The sequence below is a fragment of the Culex pipiens genome, chromosome 2 (genome assembly GCF_016801865.2).
Source record: "Culex pipiens pallens isolate TS chromosome 2, TS_CPP_V2, whole genome shotgun sequence".
In the NCBI taxonomy this organism is placed as follows: Eukaryota; Metazoa; Arthropoda; class Insecta; order Diptera; family Culicidae; genus Culex; species Culex pipiens.
In genome coordinates, this window is record NC_068938.1 from 16,985,489 (window position 1) to 17,007,324 (window position 21,836).

Consider the following 21,836-nt stretch of genomic DNA (forward strand, 5'->3'; position numbering starts at 1 on the left):
TCACTGTGAAGTCAAATTATTAGTCGATCTGGTTAATTCGTAAACCTTAAATATTCATTTCATGAAATTATTTAAATTAGCTCTACTTCGGTAATGGGACCTGGTAAGGCAGAGCCGGCTTTTGTAATTACACTTTTCTTCTGAAATGTGTTGCCAAGAATTTTGAGTAACCTCCTACCCCGCCTGTAACGCGTAACTCAAGGTCTTTTTGCAAATTTTTATGAGTGCTTATCGAGAAATTAAAAAGAGAGATGTGAGCCGGTAACATGGAGTGAAACTTTCGCAGCTGTCATGGTAAACTTCACAGCAGCTTGACAGAAAGTTTAACTCCATGTTGCACTTTTAATTTCTCGATATGAAAATTTTGCGTTACGTAACAGAATTTTTTATCACTCCCCCCCCTCCCCCAATTTTCGTAACAGACGCCGAAACCCCCTCCTCCTAACTGCGTTACGTAATTAAAGAACACTCGCTAAGCAAATGTTTGGCAAAGTGAACAATTCTGGAGTTTTTTTTTTGTTTTTGAAAAGGTCCGATAAACTAAATTTCCAGTTTTTGCTTTTTGGGTGTTTTTGAAACCGCCTTGAGTCAGGGGTATTACAAAACACCCTAAAAGCAAAAAATGGAAATTAAGTTTATTGGACCTTTTCAAAATAAACTCCAGTTTATTTTTTCATCTTGCAGCCGCAAAAGAAATAAATCTCTCACGGCTTCCAAAAAAGACTGGATTTCTTAGGGGTCCAGACTCCCACCAGAAGCATTGCTAGTAGCGAACTAGCAAGCATTTTGAAATGAAGATCAACTCTTTTGTGAGACTGGTGGTTCTGAAAAGGACCATATTATTTTGCTGATGCGCTCCACTGCTTCTCCTGATCGATCCTTGACTGGCTGCTCCGGGAGGTCCTCCGAACTGCTTCCGCGATGTGGCCAGTACGATGTCCAGATTACACTAATTTTACTCAAAACCCAGGCCACTTTAACATATTGAAGCCGTAGTGCGTTAGCGATGGCTACAACGTCACGAAGAAAATGACGTACATATATGAAGAGTGAAGAGCTGACTGGAGGAAAATGGGAGAAGAGAGGACTTTGAATGCAGAGAGTCGCCAGCGCATCAAGCATCTCTCTCTCTCACTCCCTCCGTTATCTGCCGGGACTCCTGAGCTACAATGTGCCCTCTTCCACAGCCAGAGATATTCTGAGCTTGAGTATGTAGCGAAACCAATATTTATAATTTTTGTGTCGGCAACAGCTCCCAAAAAGGCGGAGCATAGCTTTCCTATAGAAAAGAAGAATACCAAGAAGAATGTGAAGAAAGTTGGTTGGCTTCCAAAAAGGCGGGGCATAGCTCTCGTATACTCGAAGTAATGCGAAGAAGAAGACCGTCACGTAACGTTTTCGCTTCGCGAAAATTTTGGATTGACACCGCAGATAGAGCCCTTAGGACAAAGTTCTTTGTCAAAAAAGAGTCCCCAAAATCGTGAACAAGCGTTCATGAAAATGGGAACTCTTTTTTCTCCGTGTACTGAGACATTTTTAATGATGAAAATATGTATTTTGTTTAAACATGAAACTTATATCTGCTCATCGTTTAAATGGGAATTAAATCCATAAATTTGGGATAAAGTCACTTTTTATTTCACGAAATTAGGTATATCTCTGATAATTTTGAATTAAAATTGGTACTTTTTCATGGAAATCGTTACAAAAACTGTTTTCTACAATGTGATTGATTAATTTTTTTTAAGTGTTGTAAAAAATGTTATATGGACGAAATATTAAACCGGACCCCGCAAAATGTGGGAAAAGAGCCTTTATCTTAATGTTCTCGGAAAAATACACCGTGACTCAGCCGTATTTTCCAATATTTCAGCAGCTCATGGTTCAAATGAGTCTAGATGAATTCTTTCATCAATACTTTTCATTTATCCACGCAACCAGATGTCCAATCTTCAAAGTTTCTTAGACAAATTTATAGGAAATTTCATCAAACTTTCGAAGAAAAAAAAATCAGAGATGGACACACATTGGGTTAAAAGCTGCGGGCTTAAAAAAAATAAAATAAAAGCCAAAATTAAAAAATAGGATCTTGGAAAATTGATTTTAATTGGCGAAAAAAAAAAATTAAAACAAATTGGCAAAAATCATTTGTCAGTTCCATGTCGACTCTCTGGCTGTCGATTTTCTCGACATCAATATTGCTCCATATACCAATGAATTCTTCAGTCCCTTCAAACTGCATACTTGGATTGTCTTTATTCCTCGATATTTTCTCTTGCTTGAAGGATCTCTTCCTCGACGGTCCCTTGGATTCTATTTGCTTTAAACATCTATTCCGGTTGTCAATAATTTCACTTTCTCATGGCTTGCATAGACATTTTTCTTTGGGAAACAAAGCTTTGAAGGGTGTTAAACATTTCTTTGTTTTTGGACTGGACGTTGCCATGATTCTCTCCCATAGCTGGTTAGCAAGAAAAAACAAATTTCAATCGAGTCTTCATTTTGCATCGTTCTGTAAACTGATGCTTCTCTTCCTCGACGGTCCCTTGGATTTTGACAACCAGAGATTCGACTGTAGTTCTCATCAATACCTACAACTTTGCCGAAGAAATTAAATTGATCAAAAAAATCCTCCGAACGACACAGATTTCTGAATATTTACAAAATGATGGTAATATTCATCAGGAAATGTAGACATATTTTGTTTCTGATGAATATTCATCAGGTACACATTTTTACACATTTTTAGATAATATTACTAAAAAATAAGTAATATTCAAGCAACCAAATTTTCAACTTTCCAAACTTTTTTCAACTTTTTTTTGTGTCCCAAAATTGTATGGAGCCTTGTGTGGTGGATAACCCACCACATCATCTAGGCCACGCATGACACAAAATGACTTCTTTGGCCATAAAATCCAAATAAAATAGATTTCCTGTTGTGGTACAGATTGCATATTCCTTAAATGTTGAAATTGTGGAGCATTTATTGATTTCCTTTGAAAACTTGGATATAAAATTTAAAAACGGCTGTATCTCAAAATCTACATCAGCATACCTTTTTGGAACTTCAAGGATATACACACAATTGTTTTCAATAATCATCATGAAAAGAATACTGAAATGCTGAAATCATATACACAGAAAAAAAGTAGAATTTTGAAAGGCTCGAGTAATTTTACCTTAAAAAATGTGTAAAAATGTAAACCTGATGAAAATTCACCAAAAACTGATGAAAACTCACCAGTCATTATTTTTCATTGAAAATGGCTATTTATCTAGTAAATCTTTTGAAACTTGGCCTAGATGAACTTAACTGTTATATCGAATTGCATATTCTTGTAAATGCTGAAATAGAACAGATTGTATAAGGTTTCGAAATCGGTAATAACATTTTATAATTGTTGAAAGGAGGTAACATTCATCAGGAAATTTTGACAGATGAATTTCATCAGTTTTTGCTAAAACCATCAAGGTTCACATTTTTCACACATTTTTTAGGTAAAATTACTCAAAAAAGAAGCAAAATTCATCGAAATCAATTTTGAACCTTTAAAAATCCAACTTTTTTTTGCTGTGTATTTAGCAGTTAATAGAAGCAAAATTCATCATTGTCTTGAAATGCAAACTTTTGAAATGTTGAAATTGTATGGATTGTTTTAGGTTTCTTATTGTTTGGATATAACATCTCAAAATACAATATAAATTGTATTTTGGAAACTATATCACCGATTTTTTTTCATGTTTGCCTCAAGGTGCACTAAAGGATTCGATAGATTCTGTTTTTTATTTCTTTGTTAACTGTAGTTTTTATGTAAACTTCTACAGTTCCTTTTCCTCTATTTTGTTTTGACAATGGTTAAAAGGTGCGTCAAAGTTTTCTCTTAAGAATAAATTGAGTCATTTGCTATACGACCTGATTATATAAAAAATACAAAGTCTTGCGTTTAAAATAAATCTAAATCTGAATCTTAACATGAAGCTTCATCCATTAACCCAACCTTAATCTATTTGTCAAAATATCTGAAAATAAGTAAAAAGAGAAAAAAACTCCAATAAATCTCAACCGTAAACCAAACCGCCCACGCCACGCGTAGCTTATCAGCACAAATTATGAGATCTCATCTTGGGCCGCAACCCCTTCGGTCGACGAAAAACGTGGAATTTGCTGTTGTTGCCACGGGGTAAATTTCCCGTGGTAACGATTCCCCCTTCCAAGGTTGCGAATATTTTGCACCTTTTTTGGGGGTTGTACAAAAAGGGTGTCTTTTCCTTTTGACAAAGGAAAAAAGCACCGGAATCCACCTTATTGGTGCTCATTAGACTTCCGCTGGGAACCCTTGTTCAGCTGATTGTTGATAGTCTGTGTACTGCAAAACTTTGCGTAAAGTGGGGTAGAATTTTATGTTGGGATTGTAGAACTTTTGATCCTAGATTTTTACGAGGAAAAAAAAATGTTGACAGAAAATAAACGAAATAAAGCAAAACACAAACTGAGATTACTGCAAAAAGTATGTCTCAACTATGTCACGAATAGTTTCGAGCACAATCCGGATGCAAAACATAATTTATTTCACCTCCCACGGCAAAAAAACGACCCCTCAAACAAGCGCAAAGTTGTGAAAACATTGTCCATCGTTCGTTCATTTTCCACTAACATTTTCCGCCAACCTCCCAGCCCAACTAACAGGCGTCATCGTCGATGAAGAGCTGCTGCCAGTGACAAATATCGAGTAAAAGGTTGATTGGAAAACCACACTTGCACGCTTGCGATGCTGTGCCAGAGAGGCAGAAAGAAGTGATGGAAGTGAAAATGGAAAAGTTTTTCCTTGCACAGTTAGTGGGCAGGTCAAGGGGGAAAACACGAGCTGATAGTGACGGAAAGCATTTTGCTCTTCGGTGTTTGAGCTGATTGACTGAGCAGTGAGGTGGGAGGAGGAATGTGGGGTGGAGTTAAAGTGCACTCATCAGTTGGATGTCGTTCGTTGAAGTGGATTGAGAACAGTGTTAATCAACATGGGAAGTAATAACTTGAAAGTTAAAGGATAGTGTTTAGTTATCATGTGATGAAGAAAACTGGATTTTTAAAATAAAATTGATTTGAATTTTAGTTCACTTTCAATGAGGGACACTCTGAATTTATAATATTAGATACACTTATTTTATAAAAGTTTACCCAAAAATAAAGGGACATGACAATTTGTAGTTTTTGGTTTCTATTATAGTATAGTAGGTCTATTATAGTCCACAGCTGGCTGTCTAAGATTAAACCATTTCATTTAAAATTTACAACCGATAAACGGGAAATGTCTCATCCTCAGCATACGATTGCTGTCCTTGAGAATAAAACATAATACCTTTCAACAAAAACTATAATTTTGGGTCGCATTATCATCTTTTATGATGAATCCTGACCAAACACCCTATCCTACTAACAAATATTCAGGTTTCTGGAGCTTGTGGGGTGTAAGCACAGGGCAAACCAGTTGCCCTAGTAGCAACCTGCGCTAACTAACATTCCCGTCTTTAAAATCGAGGTCTACAAACTGACATGGCGGGTGCCGTTGGTGGCCAATGACTGTTGCCTATTCGCAACTGATCTAGTTTTAGCAATCATGGTGTTTAATCTTTTCGGCGCATTCATACATGCTGTTGATTGTTGTTGTTGTTGTTGTTGTTGTTGGTTGCACACACACACATTCATACATGCTGTTGATAAGGGAAACACCACTAGATCGACGAAGCCTATGATGAGTAGTGCTGAAGGATATTACAGTTCTGTTCAGCAACGGAGTGGCAACCAAGGGTGGTCTCTCATGCTCATGCTCATGCTCATGCTCTATTATGGTTTAGAAAACATTTTAGATAGCCTTAAAAATCAAACTAGTTCGTCGATAAAGTTCTGTGAAAAATAAATATTAAATATAAGCAACTATCTAAGAAATCGGCCGATTTCGAACATTTTTATTTTTTGTATTTTTGATTTGACTTAAACTTTGTGGGAGCCTTCCCTATGACCAAATAAACTATTTTGCGTCATTGGTTCACCCATACAAGTCTCCATACAATTTTGGCTGCTGTCCATACAAAAATGGTATGTAAATATTCAAACAGCTGTAACTTTTGAGTGAATTTTCTGATCAATTTGGTGTCTTCGGCAAAGTTGTAGGTATTGTTGAGGACTTTTGAGAAAAAAATAGGTACACGGAAAAAAAATTGCAGATTTTTCAATCAACTTTTTTTTTCACTAAAACTCAATTTCCCAAAATAAGTATTTTTTGATTTTCGAGATTTTTTTATATGTTTAAGGGGACAAAAATCCGCAACTTTTGAGCCATAGAGAAACATGGTCAAAAAATCTGCCGCCGAGTTATGAATTTTTGAAAAAATAGTGATTTTTGGAAAAAAATTAAGTTTTATGCAAAAACAAGTTTGACATTACTTTTTAATGCAAAATTGAATTTGCAATCGAAAAGTACTCTACAGATTTTTTGATAAAGGGCTCCGTTTTCAAGATATAGCCACCGAAAGTATGATTTTAGCGAAATATTTGCAGTTTTTCAATTTTTAAAAATAGTGACCATAAGTGACCATTTCTAAAAATATTTTTTAGAGAAGTTCAGAAAATTTGCTATAAAATTGTCTAAGAGACATTGAAGATTGGACCTCGGGTTGCAAAATTGAAGTTTTCTTAATCTCACCAAAATAACCCACCATTTTCTAATGACGATATCTCAGCAACTAGTAATGGTCCGATTATCAATGTTAATACATGAAACATTCGTGAAATTTTCCGATCTTTTCGAAAAAAATATTTTGAAATTTTTTAAATCAAGATAAAATATTAAAAATACGTGGTTTTTGAATGACCTTTTCTTTAAAAAATGTTGTAAAAATACGTACATATCAAACATGAAAACTGAACCAAGAGGGTCCGAGATATCGTCGATAGTATTTTTTAACATTTCCACATCTTCACGAAAAAAAACCCTGCAAACATTCCAAGTAGCTCGCCAATCAACAATCAACTTTTGCAATATCCAAACTAATAACGATTCCATTGCCCAATAACTGTTCTTTATGCTTCGTAGCAACAACTTTTCCACTGCTTTCCCTCCTCCAATTTCAAGCAAAAGCGAGGAAAACTGATTCAATAATAATCGCCTCCCTGCTCGAATTATGTTTTCCTCTCCGAGGACAGTCACACACACACACACACACACACACACACACACACACACACACACACACATACACACACACACACACACACACATGCTGTTGGTTGCCAACACTTCTCGGGGACGGCGACACTTTCCAAGACTTTAGCAAGACGGCGACGGGCAACATCATAAATCGCATTATTTTTATATTTTCCGTCCCACGCAAGTAGTACGAGTCCCTAGTTGAGGGATTCACTGTTAACAAGTTGTATTTTTTCACAATTGTGCTTTTTTTATTTTTTTTTATTAGAAGAAATATATTTAATTTAAAAAAATATTTTTTTCAGGAATTATTTTCACAGTGTACAATTCAACACTCCTAGCAATAATGAGTCTTTGAAAAAGAGGAAAATCTCAGGGAGGAGCAGCTTTATTCCTTTAGTTATGATGCTGGTAGTGTGACCAAGAGAAGAAAAAAAGTGGGTTGGGTTGGGAAAACTATATGCCAACATACCAGCAGCACGATATGCGAAAAGGAAAGGCACAGACAAATCAAGCAAAACATTGTAAAAGGTTCAAAGCCCATTTTCATAACATTGAGAAAAATCAAGATGAAGTTTGGAAAAAGATTTCCAAATCCTAATTTAAGAGGATTAAGATTATTGGAAAGATTATTCACTTAAATGGTGGAAAACTATTACGACTACATTGTCTTGTACTTAGAATTATCGAAAAATATATTTTATTCGAGAAAATTGATGAAAAAGCAACATATGCACTGACAAAATATTTTGCACCATGCGGAGCGAGTTGGCCCTTTGCGTTTTAGGTACTTTGCAAACAGTGGAAGTTTCATTTTCCATTTTGGCCCCTGGCCTAACACGAAGCCAGTTTGTTTTTGTTTATGCTTTGTTTATTCGGCCCGCGGTCAAAACAGACCTAACCAAAACAAATTTCATTTTCATGTTTGGCCTTTTGCATTATGTTGAGACAGGCGGGAATTTCTCAACCGGGCACCGGTTCCGTCAGCAGGGCAAATAAAACTCCTTCATTTACCACATGCTACAAAACTGTAATTTTATTCACAGATTAATTACAGTTAACAACGTTCACAATAAACAATAAACTTACATTTACGGTGTCTTTTCGCAGCTACTTTCTTAGCTGCGCCCGTGCTCCCGCTTGCTCAGATTGTTTTCAACTTCTGATTGATCGCCAAGCGACAGCACGGGCACCAGTCAAACAAAACAAACACTAATACTGACGTAGTACGAGGGGATTGCTTCGGCCGTATTTGGGACGTGCTCCGTCGCAACACTCCCCCCCGTAAAACTTCGGGTTAGCCGAAGCCGGAGTTTTACGCCTTCGTCATCGTAGCGCGTCCCGAAGGTGCTTCGCTGGTTTTGGTGCTGCCGACGACGTCTGCAACTTGAAGTGGATGAGCGCGTATCGTTCCAAAGTGATCTTTTGACCTCCGTCTCCCACCCGTGCCCGACCTCTTTAGGCTCGATTTATGGGCCACGGGTGGTCACATCGTCTCAACCTCCTTTGGCAACTTTCGCCTCACCGACTCCATTTTGTTGCCGTTTCAGCCGCCATTGCATCAGCTCCTGCGAACTCCACAGCAACCCGCTCCGAATGAAGGGACGTCTCCGGATGGGACGTAGTGCCACTTCCGCCGCGCTTTTCAAGCTCCTAGCGGTGGCCACAGGTTCCCGATCTTCGGCGTTCTCTGTCGTAAATTTTTGTAGTGTTGAGACAGGCGGGAATTTCTCAACCGGGCACCGGTTCCGTCAGCAGGGCAAATAAAACTCCTTCATTTACCACATGCTACAAAACTGTAATTTTATTCACAGATTAATTACAGTTAACAACGTTCACAATAAACAATAAATTACATTTACGGTGTCTTTTCGCAGCTACTTTCTTAGCTGCGCCCGTGCTCCCGCTTGCTCAGATTGTTTTCAACTTCTGATTGATCGCCAAGCGACAGCACGGGCACCAGTCAAACAAAACAAACACTAATACTGACGTAGTACGAGGGGATTGCTTCGGCCGTATTTGGGACGTGCTCCGTCGCAACACATTATATTTAATGTTTCAGCGTTTTTATCATTATTTGAGTATTTCGAAAGAGTTTTACGTTAAATACTTTCTGAGGTGAGGTGATCATGGATACAATGGGATACAAGACCGTCTGAACAACCGCAGGTAAGACTGCTTCTGCTGAATGCTCATTCCTGAAAAATTTAGTTGCAGAATTTATTGCCATCTAGGTGCTGACTGAAACGACATCCGTTCCGAAAAAACGGTTCATTTGGATAAGGCTGGACGTACCATTCACGGCAAACTGTTCGACACTGACGAAGAATAAAAGTCCCCGGTGAAAAGCGCCGGAGAAAACGTTCTAGGCGAGTCTGGGAGCGGAAAGAGCTGTTAGGAATCAACGCCGATGTTTTGTTGGAATGTGCCGACCGATTTTGCTGCTACGGTTCTGAAAAACGCACGACTTTTCCGGCTGCAGTGGTAGGGAAGAGACCGGTAGCGAGGATATTTGAGGGAGTGGCCATAAGTTACAAGGAACCGTTACCCGGACGAAATAGTGCAGCAGGTCGCACACGTGATCTACATCGGTCCGGAAGAGAAGCAGCTCAAGGCGATGCGGGAGTCTTGCTGATTTCGATTGAACACTTGGGATTTAGTAAAATTTAGGTGGCCAGGTAGTTTCAAGGATTCAAAATGAAATAAATTGTGATATTTTGAAACATATTCCAATTTTTTGAGTTTATTCTCTAGTGCACTCGTGTCCGATTCCGTCCGAAAAAAGATAAGATGAATCGTTGGCAATTAGCGGTCGCTCTGGTGTTTACAACAGTTGTGTTAATTCTAGACGGACGACGAGGTGCTCAAAATACGACGAAATTTGGCGCAAAGTTGTAAGAGGCGGGAAGGTGCCTCCGATGGGGACGTTGAGGGTTTGATAACGGCGGTTGAGCCCGTAACGAGGGTCCGGAAGTGTTTGCAGTCGTGTTTTCAGCAACAGCATGGCGTTTCGGATGGGAGGCGATTCCTGAAGGAAGGCTATCTGGCACGGGTGGTCGTTGGAACGGACCAGCTGAGACAGCGCATCGTCGAGGAAGCTGCAGATGAATGCATCGGGGTTGAGAACGAGGATCGCTGCCAGTTGGCGATCGATATCATGACCTGCGTGAAACAGGCACTGCAGAAGAGAGGGTTACGGTCGAAGGAATAAGCGCGACCAAGAGGTTGCGAGCAACTACAAAATCGACTAAATAGTATTTATTAGAGAGAAATAAAAGTATTGCAGTTTTGCAAACTGCAATACTTTTATTTCTCTCTAATAAATACTATTTAGTCGATTTTGTAGTTGCTCGCAACCTCTTGGAAAAGGAGCCGGCAGTCAATCTTGGCGTTCAACCTGGCGCACAGCAGAAACACTCCGGACAGCTTACGGTGCAGCGAGTAGATTTCCTTCGGCGGTGGACACAACCGATGGGCGATCATAACCGGAACCAGCGCGGCAATCTTCTTGGTGGTGCTTTGCTTGCCAATCAGCACCGCGACCACGTGGGCATTCTCCATGGCCGTGGTTTCGTACCCGGTCAAGAAGCCCATCTTGCGCGACAGCTCCAAAATGCGCTGGCGGTCGTTTTGGGTGGCGGCTTCAACGACCTACGAAAATTAATAAAAATAATCGTAAAATTAACTAAAAATAGAGTTACTCGTACCCTCATGTAGTCGTCCATGAACGGCTTATGGTAGAAGCGCGTCGCGCCAAAATCGATCAGCATGATCTGCCGCGTGCTGGCGTCGTACAGAAAGTTGGACCAGTTGGGGTCGGTTTGCATGCACCGGAACGTGAACAGCTCGTTCAGCACTAGCTTCATCACCGAGCGGGCGATGTGTTCGCGGTGGTCCTGGCTGGGGGCGGAGATTTGAAATGTTAAATGACTATAAAATACGACGCAAAAAAACTCACCTCAAATCAAAGCACTTATCCATGGGCACCCCCGGCACCAGTTCCGTTGTCAGCACGTACTGCCACGTCAGCTAGCGGATCACCTTGGGCACCCTAAACTCGGGCATGTGCTGAGTCATCTCCGCAAAATGTTCCGTGTACTCCGCCTCCCGGGTGTAATCAACCTCCCAGTTGAGCTCTCGCTTGGCCACCGCCTCCACGTTGTCGATGAACACGCCCGCGGGGAACACGTCCCACACTTTTAGCATCGACATCAGATTGTCGATGTCACTGCTGATGCTTTTTGCCACGCCCGGGTATTGAATCTTGATGGCAACCTCGGTCCCATCGTGCAGCACTCCGAGGTGCACCTGGCCAATGGAGGCCGCCGCGAAGGGAGTCATGTCGAAGGTGGCCAGTTTCTTGCGCCAATCGGGCCCGAATTCCTGCACGAGCTGTTTCTCGATCTGGCGGACTCCTAGCCATAACGCCTTGGTATAGCAGCCTCGAGCATTGCTCAGAGATGGTTTGCGGTCATTACGTATGGTGTTTGGATTGGTTTTAATCCGACTGCAAACTGTTACGGGGTTGGCTGCAGTAGGGATGCCCTAAAGTAAGCCAGATTGGCATCAGTAGTGGGGGTCCCATGTGATGTGGACTGTCCCATAATCAGGCATGCGGCAGCTGGCGCATACTAAAAATATTTAGGAAAATGCGAAATCTGGTAACGTTTGAAGGAATTTTTTCGGTAGACACGGGGTGTCTTCGCAAATGTTGGGGGGGTGAGTTGGGGGGGGGACGGAGGACACTGGGGGAAGGGTGGGTGCAAGCGTAAGAAACATTGGTGATTTTTTTTGTTGTAAACTGGGGTTATATCGCGGGGGCTGGTGGGGGGGTGGGTTAGGGGGAGACAGTATTTTAGGGTGGGGTATTTTTTTATAGTGGGGGTTGGGGGGGTGGGGGGTGTGGGGGGTGTTGGATGTTTTGGATTAGGGGATTTTGGAACTTGGGGGAGAAATTTTTTGATAGGCTAAGTGGGTGGTTGGGGGGTTGATTGTAGGTGGGGGGATTTTTTTTGAGTTCTTGGGGGGAGGTTTTTGGGGCATTAGGATGGGGATGTTGGTTTTAGATTTGGGGATTGATTTTTGGTAGGGTAAGGTTTTGGGGTGTTTGGGATTAAAGGGGGACTTTGGGGTGTGAATGTGTGTTGGGTAGGGCGGGTTTTGTGGCAGATGGGGTGATGTGGGGGTTTTGGTGGGAATATGGGGTTGGACATGTTTTGGAAATTAATTTTTTTGCTGAAATATTTGATGAGAATATTCTCTATATTTTGGCTTATGGGACTTTGTTGATACGACCTTTAGTTGCTGAGATATTGCAATGCAAAGGTTTAAAAACAGGAAAATTGATGTTTTCTAAGTTTCACCCAAACAACCCACCATTTTCTATCGTCAATATCTCAGCAACTAAAGGTCCGATTTTCAATGTTAATATATGAAACATTTGTGAAATTTTCCGATCTCTTCGAAAAAAATATTTTTGGAATTTTCAAATCAAGACTAACATTTCACAAAGGCCAAACATTCAATATTTGCGCTCTGGGGTGAGACGACGTTCGAGTCTTGAATGCTGGGGATCTGGCCGATCTTGAGGGCCGCTCCGCGAACTTTGCACAGAGTGTCCACGATTCGTTCAGCGTTAGCAGGGCTGAAGAGGGCCTGCTTGGGGTCGAGCGTTCCACCGAGGCCGAGGGCACCTTTGGCGAGTTCGTTGATTGTGCCGAGACCCAGGCCGGCGAACAGATTTCCAAACGAGGCCAGATGGGCGACTCTGGAGAACGGTACCTTGCGCTGTTTGGCCACCGAACTTAGCTGAGGTAGATCGATTGGTGTGGTAGTGGCTGTTGGTTCTGGTGTGCTTGAAGGTCCGTGCGAGGAGACTACCTTCATCATGTCGGCTATTACTTTTGCATCCTTCGTTATCGGTGGTGGAACATTGTACTCAACGGGCTTCGGTTTTACCGGTTGCACCGGGTCAATCTTCTTGACCGTCGGTTCTGGAGCCCTACCGTTATCGTAGGACAGTATGATCTGTCGATTTTTGTTGTGCTCAGAGAGAATTGATTCCAATTCTTTGAGTGTAATGCTAAAATGAGAAACCAACAGTAAGTTTATATCAAAGGTAACGAATTTAACTCACAGTACCAATATCAGAAGCTTTCTCCTTCGGAATCGCTCCATCTTGTTGTAAGGGAAACACAGCCTTCCCAAACTCGAACGCCGGCCCTGGTGACCCAAACTTGGGCAGTGATATCGCCGACAGCTGTTTGAACGTCGTCGGGGGCTGATCTCCGGCGTAGTAATTGAGGGGTATGTTCTCCGGTTACACGTCGTTGCTGCCGAAGCCGAAGGTGGGAGATGCCCGTTGGCGACGCGCAATCTGCGTGCAGCCTCCGTGAATGAGTTCAGCGAGGACAGCCATGGTTGTGGTGCTGGCGGGTTTAGGGATCAAACAGATGGTTTCAAAGATAAATATTAATGTACTGCAATCTATATTTTCAAAATTGCCCACTCACCCTGTTCCAGCTTCTCCAAAACAGACCAAAAAAATTCTGGCAAGTGTTCCTGATCTGGTCACACTTTTTGGCATAATGTTCGTCATTAACGAGAATAACGCCAGCACTGACCTGAGCGAGCTGCGCGAACCGAACTGTTCAGCAGTCCAGTGCTCACCTGGTCCAGGTTGATGAGGTCGTCCTTTTCGACGCAGCCGGAAGCGTTAAATTTGTTCCGTGGCCTCGCTGTTTTGTTCCGCCCGGCCGCTGGTTACTTTACTAGTATTTCAAACAAAGGGCCATACTTTGTTCCGGCCTTTGTTTTGAAATACATTGTTATTGTTCCGAAACTAACACATCTTCGAAATCAAAACAACCCAGTTTCCACATTGGTCCTTGAAAGCAAAGGGTCTATGGAAAATCTTCAAAACAAACCAAAAGTCATGAGTTTGGCCTTTGTAAAAATCTTTTTTTTTTTACACAAAAATAATCTTTTTTGAACTTTTTTCAATATGTAGCGATACTTTTAGGTTCTTAGCATCGTTTGCAGCAAAAATGCTGTTTGTTTACATTTTTGACTTAGGTCCTTTTACAATGTTTTGCTTGAAATAAACGAAAAAAAAAAGTTTATTTTTCTTCTTCACGTTTTTTTTCTCCATTGCAACGACCTCGTCGAGTTGTTGTCCGCCGGGATTGCGTGGACAAAAGAAACAATTCATTTAGCTGCTCGGTGGGTGGTGTGCTTGCGGGGGCTGATGATTTTCCAAGGATGCTGTGTGTGTGACTGCTTTGCTGTTGCTTACCCCTGCAGGTTGGCACGCGGATAATCCCAAACGCCTAAATGTTCGCTTTTCACGCTAGCGGCAAGAGTGGCGAATTTCCTCCCGTCGTGGTAGGGTAGTTGGTCAATTGTTGAACAAATGAGTTTAGGAACTTGAACAAGATCAACTTATAACAACTTCCTCGATAATAAAACAACCACCAAGACAAGAAGAAAAGGTTAACTGAAAGCAAATGTGACCCGTCAGCTGCAGGGGGTGATGAGCTTTTCGCACTGTGTTGTCGTAGCAAAGTAGCGAGAGTCACGGAAGCGTGCAACGGAAAAGCTCTCCCCCGGGGATTAAAGCCGTGGAAAACGCTAAGAGATGGAGCACGAGCTTTGCCCGCTGCTGTCATCGTCGCTGTGATGGTAATTATGATTGGGGTGGCGTAGCCTTGCGTGAGAAAGAAATTTACGAGAAATATAGAAAACAAACACATAAAAAGCTGATGAAACAAAAAAAAAATACCAAACCAATTACGGAAGCTTCAAACGTGAAATATACCAACTCAATTCATATAAGTAAATTAGCAATATTATATTATTTTTTAAAAATTAACATTTGAAAAAAAATATACAATTTTTAAGGAGATTTCAAACTTCTTTAAAACAAATATATTTGACAGAGCGGTAAGATAGTAGAACGCCATCTAATCTTAATCATTGCAGACATTTAATGAAATGTTAGTAAAATTTATTTTGATTCAGATTCTATCATTTCATAAGTGGTCTATGTTCAAGGACGTCAATTCTTATGAATAGTCTTTTTCTTTAAAAAAAATTTTTAATCAAACAAGAAAGATTGTATTTCTTTTTCACTTTCCACAAACTCACATAAAATCGTCAAAAACGATTTGATTGCCCTATATCCATAATTGTGTTCAAAGCATTTTACACTATCAGGATATGATGCCTTCCTTATAAAATCAATTTCAAAAGCTTGCTGATCGTTTTTTATTGATAATGAATGTATGCAAAAAACAATTTCAAAAAGAGCTTATGATAGAAGTAGCCCAAAATTTCCGCAAAAATTAAAAAGTCAAAGTGTTGATTTTCAACATCCGGTCCTGAACTGTTGAGGTTATGCAAAAAAAATCAAAAACACTTTGCCAATCTTACTGATTAAATGACCGAACCAAAGAGTTACTATTTTTTCTAATGCTAGCAAAACATTCAAAACTTAATCAACAAAGCAATCTGGTAAATATCGCCAACACCAAAAAATTTATAATTTATTTTCATGCAAAATGCAAGGGTCCTGATTGCTCAAAATCAACCACTCCATTCGCGAGCACAAATAGCAGGCGACGCGATGCTGCCCTGATGAATTCCTACCGTTTGTCACTCTATCACCATTCGCTCCCAAACCCTCTTTTCTACTCTTCTCTTTCTCTCTGATCGGCTCAGTCTCCGAACGGTTCAGACAGGCCGATCGTCTCCGATCACTCTGAACTGAAAACATTTTTTCTCTGATGCGCTGCGTTATACTCATTGATTTGGGTTGCCTAAAATCAATTTTGTCAATTAAATTGTGCATTTATTTTGATTTCATAACATTATAGACACCATTCAAAGAAACATCCACCAAGAAAAAATCAAATTGATGGCAAACTGAGGGCTGGGAGAATGGCTCTTCGCTGAGCATGTTAGTGTGTGAGTGTCGTCGAGCGACGGAGTAGGCAAATATTTTCACGATGTATTTGTTCGCTGAGTGAACAGTTCGGGCCACTCGCTGGCTGCTTGCGTGACTCATTCGCTCATGAATGCTAGCGGGTTGGAATAGGCGACGAATGGATAGGCGATGAGTGAGTGGTTTCTGTTCATCGAACCGAAAATTAGGACCCTTGGCAAAATGTTTAAACTGCTTTAATTTGAAAAAATCAAAGACTCCCCATATTTTTTCCAAAAACGATTTTGATTAATCTAGTCATGTTTAATAAAGTTTGAGACCCCACAGACAAAGTATCCCAAAGAATTTAGTTTTCACATCTAAATTATTATTGAAAAAAAAAAAAACTCTGTTGTTATAAGGAATGCGAAAACTCAGCAGTTTAGTTTCAAAATCCATTTTTTTCTAAAAGATGTTTTTTTGGAATCTGCCAATTTTAAAAAGTTTCAAGGATTTAAAGTATTATTTTTTTGTGAAATCTCTTTAATTTTGTTTCCGAATAAATTCTCATGATTGAAAAAAAACAAAACCTTACAGAAATAAATGGAAATTTCCCATTAAAAGTTGTAAAAAAATGCCTGTTCAAGAAATACAAAACACCATTTTTTTGTACAAATCGATACAGCGTATACAACATTTAAACACCTAAAAAACAAACATGTAAATCTACTAAACTGCTTATTTCCCAACAAACTCCCAATTGTAAAACACAATTATGTTTAAAAAAATGATTATGTCAATAATGAAAGTGCATAAAATCTTGTTTTATTATAAACCAGCTTATTTTTATAAATTAAAGAAAACACATCAAAAATAGGTTGAAATAATTAAAAAAATCATTTTCTGTACATTTTACTTATTATGTCCGTAAAAATGCAAGAACAACATAAATTAAAATCATCCTCTTATATAAATTAATGTGCTGTGTTTGAAATAATGCTGAAAATTGATAGATTTTTTTTTTATAAGATAAAATAGGCAATGAAAAAAATAATTGAAAATTCAATGTAAAAATAATTAAAAACATAATTAAAATCTAAACCATTTTTTTCACAAATTACTGCTCATACCCGTAGAAATAAATGCAAATATTGTTATGTTAAAAAGAAAGTAAAAAAATCACGAAAATAATTCAACTCTTATTGAATTTTTTAACTGCTACTTCCTTACAATTCGTATTTTTTCGATCTTTTTCCATTCAGCAAAATGTCCGTTCGGCGGCTCATCCTTCAGATAAACGCCCAGTCGGCAAATCTTTGGCGAAATTCAGGGCTGTGGAATCGGATAACATTTCAAACGACTCGCACTCCAACTTTCTAAATTTAGCCAACCCCGGCTCCAGTTTTCAGCTCCAACCAATTCCAACTCTGACCCCGACTCCAACCTTCCAACTCTATCCGATTCCAATTCCGACTCCGACTGCGACTTCAGCTCCATCACCTACGCAGTGTTAAGAAAATCTAATAATTAAAAGTGAACATTAATGTGGAGAAACAGTAAGCATTAAAAAATATTTGCTTCATTTTAAATGTCATCAAAAAATATTTTTTAATTTAATTGAAATTTATTTTTGAGATTTTTGTTAAATTTGAAATATTTCCATCATGACACTTTAATTATTTTTACAGAATAAAAAAAAAACGATCGTTACTTTTGAGAATAGCATTAGTGGTGCGCTGGAAGTGGGGACGCGATGTCGTGATTATTCAGGATAATTTTTTTGTGTGCTTTTGTGTCGCTGTTCGTATGGGGTGAGTGATTGTGGTAATCGAATGAGAGTGCATAATTGGCAATGGGAGTGCGTTGTCGTAAAAATATTCGGAGTGAAAAGTGTTTTTTTGTGTGCCATTTGTTTCGCATTTTTGTCGTGAATTGTGTACGGTGACGTGGTTACACGCTTGCCTTACTGAATTATTTGCGTCTTGAGCATCATTTTCGTTGAGTAATTTGTGTTTTTTGTGCTTGTGTAATCTTAATTAACTGTTTTGTGATTTTCAAAGCCCTTTCTATATCAACGTTGATCGGAAGGCACGGCGTTCCACACCCAATCAAAATACATCACAATAAGCTTTATACTGTCAAAAGTTATAAATAATTTGTTTTTAAACTAAATGCTAGATTATCCAAACTACCCAGAAATATTTCACTTCAGATAATTGAATCACGTAAAAAGTGTTAAGTTGTTTCACTTTGACTTGCTGAGCTCAAAATGACTCCAAAAAAGTTCTTAAGTGATGAAATATTGAGACAATGCATTTGAACCAGGAAATAAACCACTAAAATTTGACTAAATGTTTGTCACAGATCTCTGATATGATGTCAACAGTGACTTTAGTCAATCTTAACAGAGGATTCAATTGTTCTTCAAATAAAGACTTAACTTGAATATCAAAAAAAGAGCGTTGATGCTTCATTTAACAACAAAAATCCTCGATTACTAACGACTTTTAAATATTTAGAAAAAAAAAAATGTTACATGTTATTTGATTTTGGGACAATTTTACAGTGGCCCCAGTATGTTTCCATTAAATGGTTTAACCTCGATATTATGATTCCATTACAGATATCGTAAATCATACTGCCAAACGATGGCACCTATCGATCCGTTCCGGTCCCAAACTTACGTAATCATGTATAATATCTTGATTACATTCCGGTTATTACCATCCAATAGCACCCAATAAATCCACTCCCCCGCAAGCACTCAAACACACCCATACGCGTCAAACGTCGAAAACCAGCATCAAATTTGATCATAATTTCAAATAACATTTTTACGAAGGATCGTTCACCTCGCCCCAAAGGGAACGAAAAGGGGACCTTTATGACCCTCTCCCCTCGGGGTAGGAACGCGCCTAGAGAAGGACGTAAAATTTTAGCAACGCTCCCTTCCGGGTACTTCTAGGATTTGTTTGCTGCATTTGCCATAATCCCAAGCTTTTAAAGTCCTCCCGGTCTCCGAGGAAGGACTTTAAAGCTTCCCCTCCTTCCCAGCAGTCACGAGGACCGCCCCTGGTGACGGTAATTGGACGTCCTCATCCCCTTTCCACTGGGAGAGTTTTTTCTTTCTCTCTTTTTATTACATCCTTACGCATATTTATGCATGCGAGAGGACACTGTTCTTTGCTCAAGTTATTTTTACTCATGTTCCAGCTTCAACTCGGCGCCATTTCAAGTTTGTGGAAAGCTTTTGAAAGCTTGAGATGATGATGATGACGATGGTATGGTGGCACGATTGCGAGATACCTTCCGTGCCACGTGGCACACACGTGGCTGAACGTTAAAAGAGTGATTTCTTCTTCTTTCGACACCTTCCTCCACGCTTGTTCACGGTAGTTGGAAAACATCTGATGTTCTGGAGCTCGAAACGTGTCGCAGAACTGGGAGGAAAATCTGAAAGGGAAAAAATATTTTTTTTCTTCAACACGATATGATGTAAGGCAATAACCATTTCGTCCTCCCAGCCAACGAAACTCGATCCGATCAATAATGGCGGCAGCAACACGTCACTGTCGAACAGATTAATGCTTTTATTTCTGCTTGATGGCATCCGCATCGAGCCTCCCTCCCCACTTTGGATACTTGAGAAGGCCATACTCAGAAAAAAAAGCCAATGGAAACGACTTGGAAAATGGCTCTCCTTTTTGGAGATTGTTGTTGTTGTTTGTGAAAGTGATATAACTTTATTGTGATTTCTTTTTGGGTGGACACCAGAAATAGAAAGATCGATCTGAGCTTTATGAGAGATTATTACTCTTGCGTTATTATGTTTATGTTATGTTTACCTTATTTTGATCAAAGCTATTATATTTTATGTCAAAAGTTTTTAATGAAAAATTATGTTGTTAACTCAGTCCTACAGAAGTCATTGAAATCACTAAAACTTTAGCATTAATTTTAGCTACTTTCTTCCCACCACATACAAATGCAAACCAGAACCAGAAGATAGTCGTGACAAACTCTAAATCGTCGCCACTAATTTAGATCGTCCAACACTGATGCTGCCTGCACTGGCCCATAAATCTTGTCCAACTCTCTCCTTTGCGCTTCAACAGTTCAGTCCTTGCTCAGTCCAGTTGGCAGTGTGGTGACTATTGTCATAAACTCATTTATGGTCTCGCAGCTTTTCTCCCTTGAGGGCACTGCACTAAACTAGGTTATCATGGCAAACCTTCCTCAGAGAGTAAACTTTCACCCCCTGTCCCTTTTCATAAGGGACGATGATATCCAATTACTGCACGGCTAGATATCCATCATAATTAATCATCTAATGAGACCGGGCCGCAAAAGTTGAGCCCGGAGGCCATTTGCGCGCAGCTGACTGTGTTCCACTTTCTGCCACGCCACGTGGCGATGACTAAGGCCTAGGATTATGGGAGTTGGACGATGCGCCACGACGATGGCACAAAAGCTCACTCTGTCTCGGGAAGCTTTCAGGCGTCCTTTCTGCTTTGTTTGTTTGTGTTTCCCAGCGCTTTAGTGTTGAAATGTTTTAGTTGCTAGTGGGTCAAGCGGAAGGGGAATTGTAGCACTAGATTCTGAAACCCTATAAAAATATAATTTAATGTCTTGTATTTCTATCACCATTCCGTAAGATGTGAAATTCAGGCGTAATATTGATTGATTGGCCCTTTTATTCAACCATTATTATTTTCAAATAGATCGGAAAATTCACGATTGTGTCATATTCTAACATTGAATATCGGACCATAAGTTGCTGAGATATCGACATTGCAATTAATTATTACTAATAATTACTAATTTAAAAAAAAAAGAATAACTGCGACTATTTTCTACAAAGTTACCTAAAAATGGATTTAACTTGAAAACGGTGCACTTTATCAAAAACTCGGTCAATAATTTTTGTTCGTTCTGGATATTTCTAAAAAGTTGGCAGTTGATGTCCCCTAAAACATATCAGAAAATTAAAAAATAGTGTTTTTGGCAAATCAAGGTTTAGTGACAAAAAGTGAAATTTAAAATCATCGAAATATGATTTACCGCGTATCATTTTTTAAGTAGTCCTTATCCATACCTACAACTTTGCCGAAGACACCAAATCGATCAAAAAATTCCTTCAATAGATACAAATTTTTGAATTTCCATAGATCATTTTTGTACGGACAGCTGCTAAATTTGTGAGGAAAATTATATGGACAAACTAATGATGCGAAATGGCTTCTTTGGGCATACCGAAGGCACCAAAAAGTTTCAGCCGGATTAAAAAATACAAAAAAATAAATTCAAAAAAGGCCGATTTCGTAGAGTGCTGAATGCAGAAATTCATGATATTTTTTCAATGAAACGTAGGTTGTGTCGTTATTCGAGAATGACCGGAAAGGTATGAAGTTTTATATTTGAATTGCAGTAAACACTTTTGAAACCAATAGTTAATCGTATTTCGAAGAATCGAAATTTTAGACAATTGAGGTAAATGGATTCTGGAAAGCGTCTAAGAAATTCATAATTCTTCAAGAAGAGATAATTATATAAATTATAAATATTTGTTTTCAGCAAATTTTAAGACTGCCATTGTACACAAAGAAATTTTCATCAGAAATCGGTACTTCAATTTAAACAACAATCTTTTTTTTTATTAACCCTATAATCATATGACACACAATAGCTATTTAAACCTTTTCAAAAAAAAA

At 39.3% G+C, this 21,836-nt stretch overlaps 1 protein-coding gene and 2 pseudogenes across 7 annotated transcripts in view; 2 read left to right on the forward strand and 1 right to left on the reverse strand.

Annotated features, from left to right (window-relative positions):
- The window catches only part of LOC120419474 (uncharacterized), a 402,142-nt gene that overhangs the window by 20,953 nt on the left and 359,353 nt on the right, over nucleotides 1–21,836 (forward strand). The gene's annotated exons all lie outside the window — the stretch shown is intronic.
- Nucleotides 9,248–10,416, forward strand: LOC120417734 (general odorant-binding protein 28a-like; annotated as a pseudogene).
- Nucleotides 10,504–13,382, reverse strand: LOC120417718 (atypical kinase COQ8B, mitochondrial-like; annotated as a pseudogene).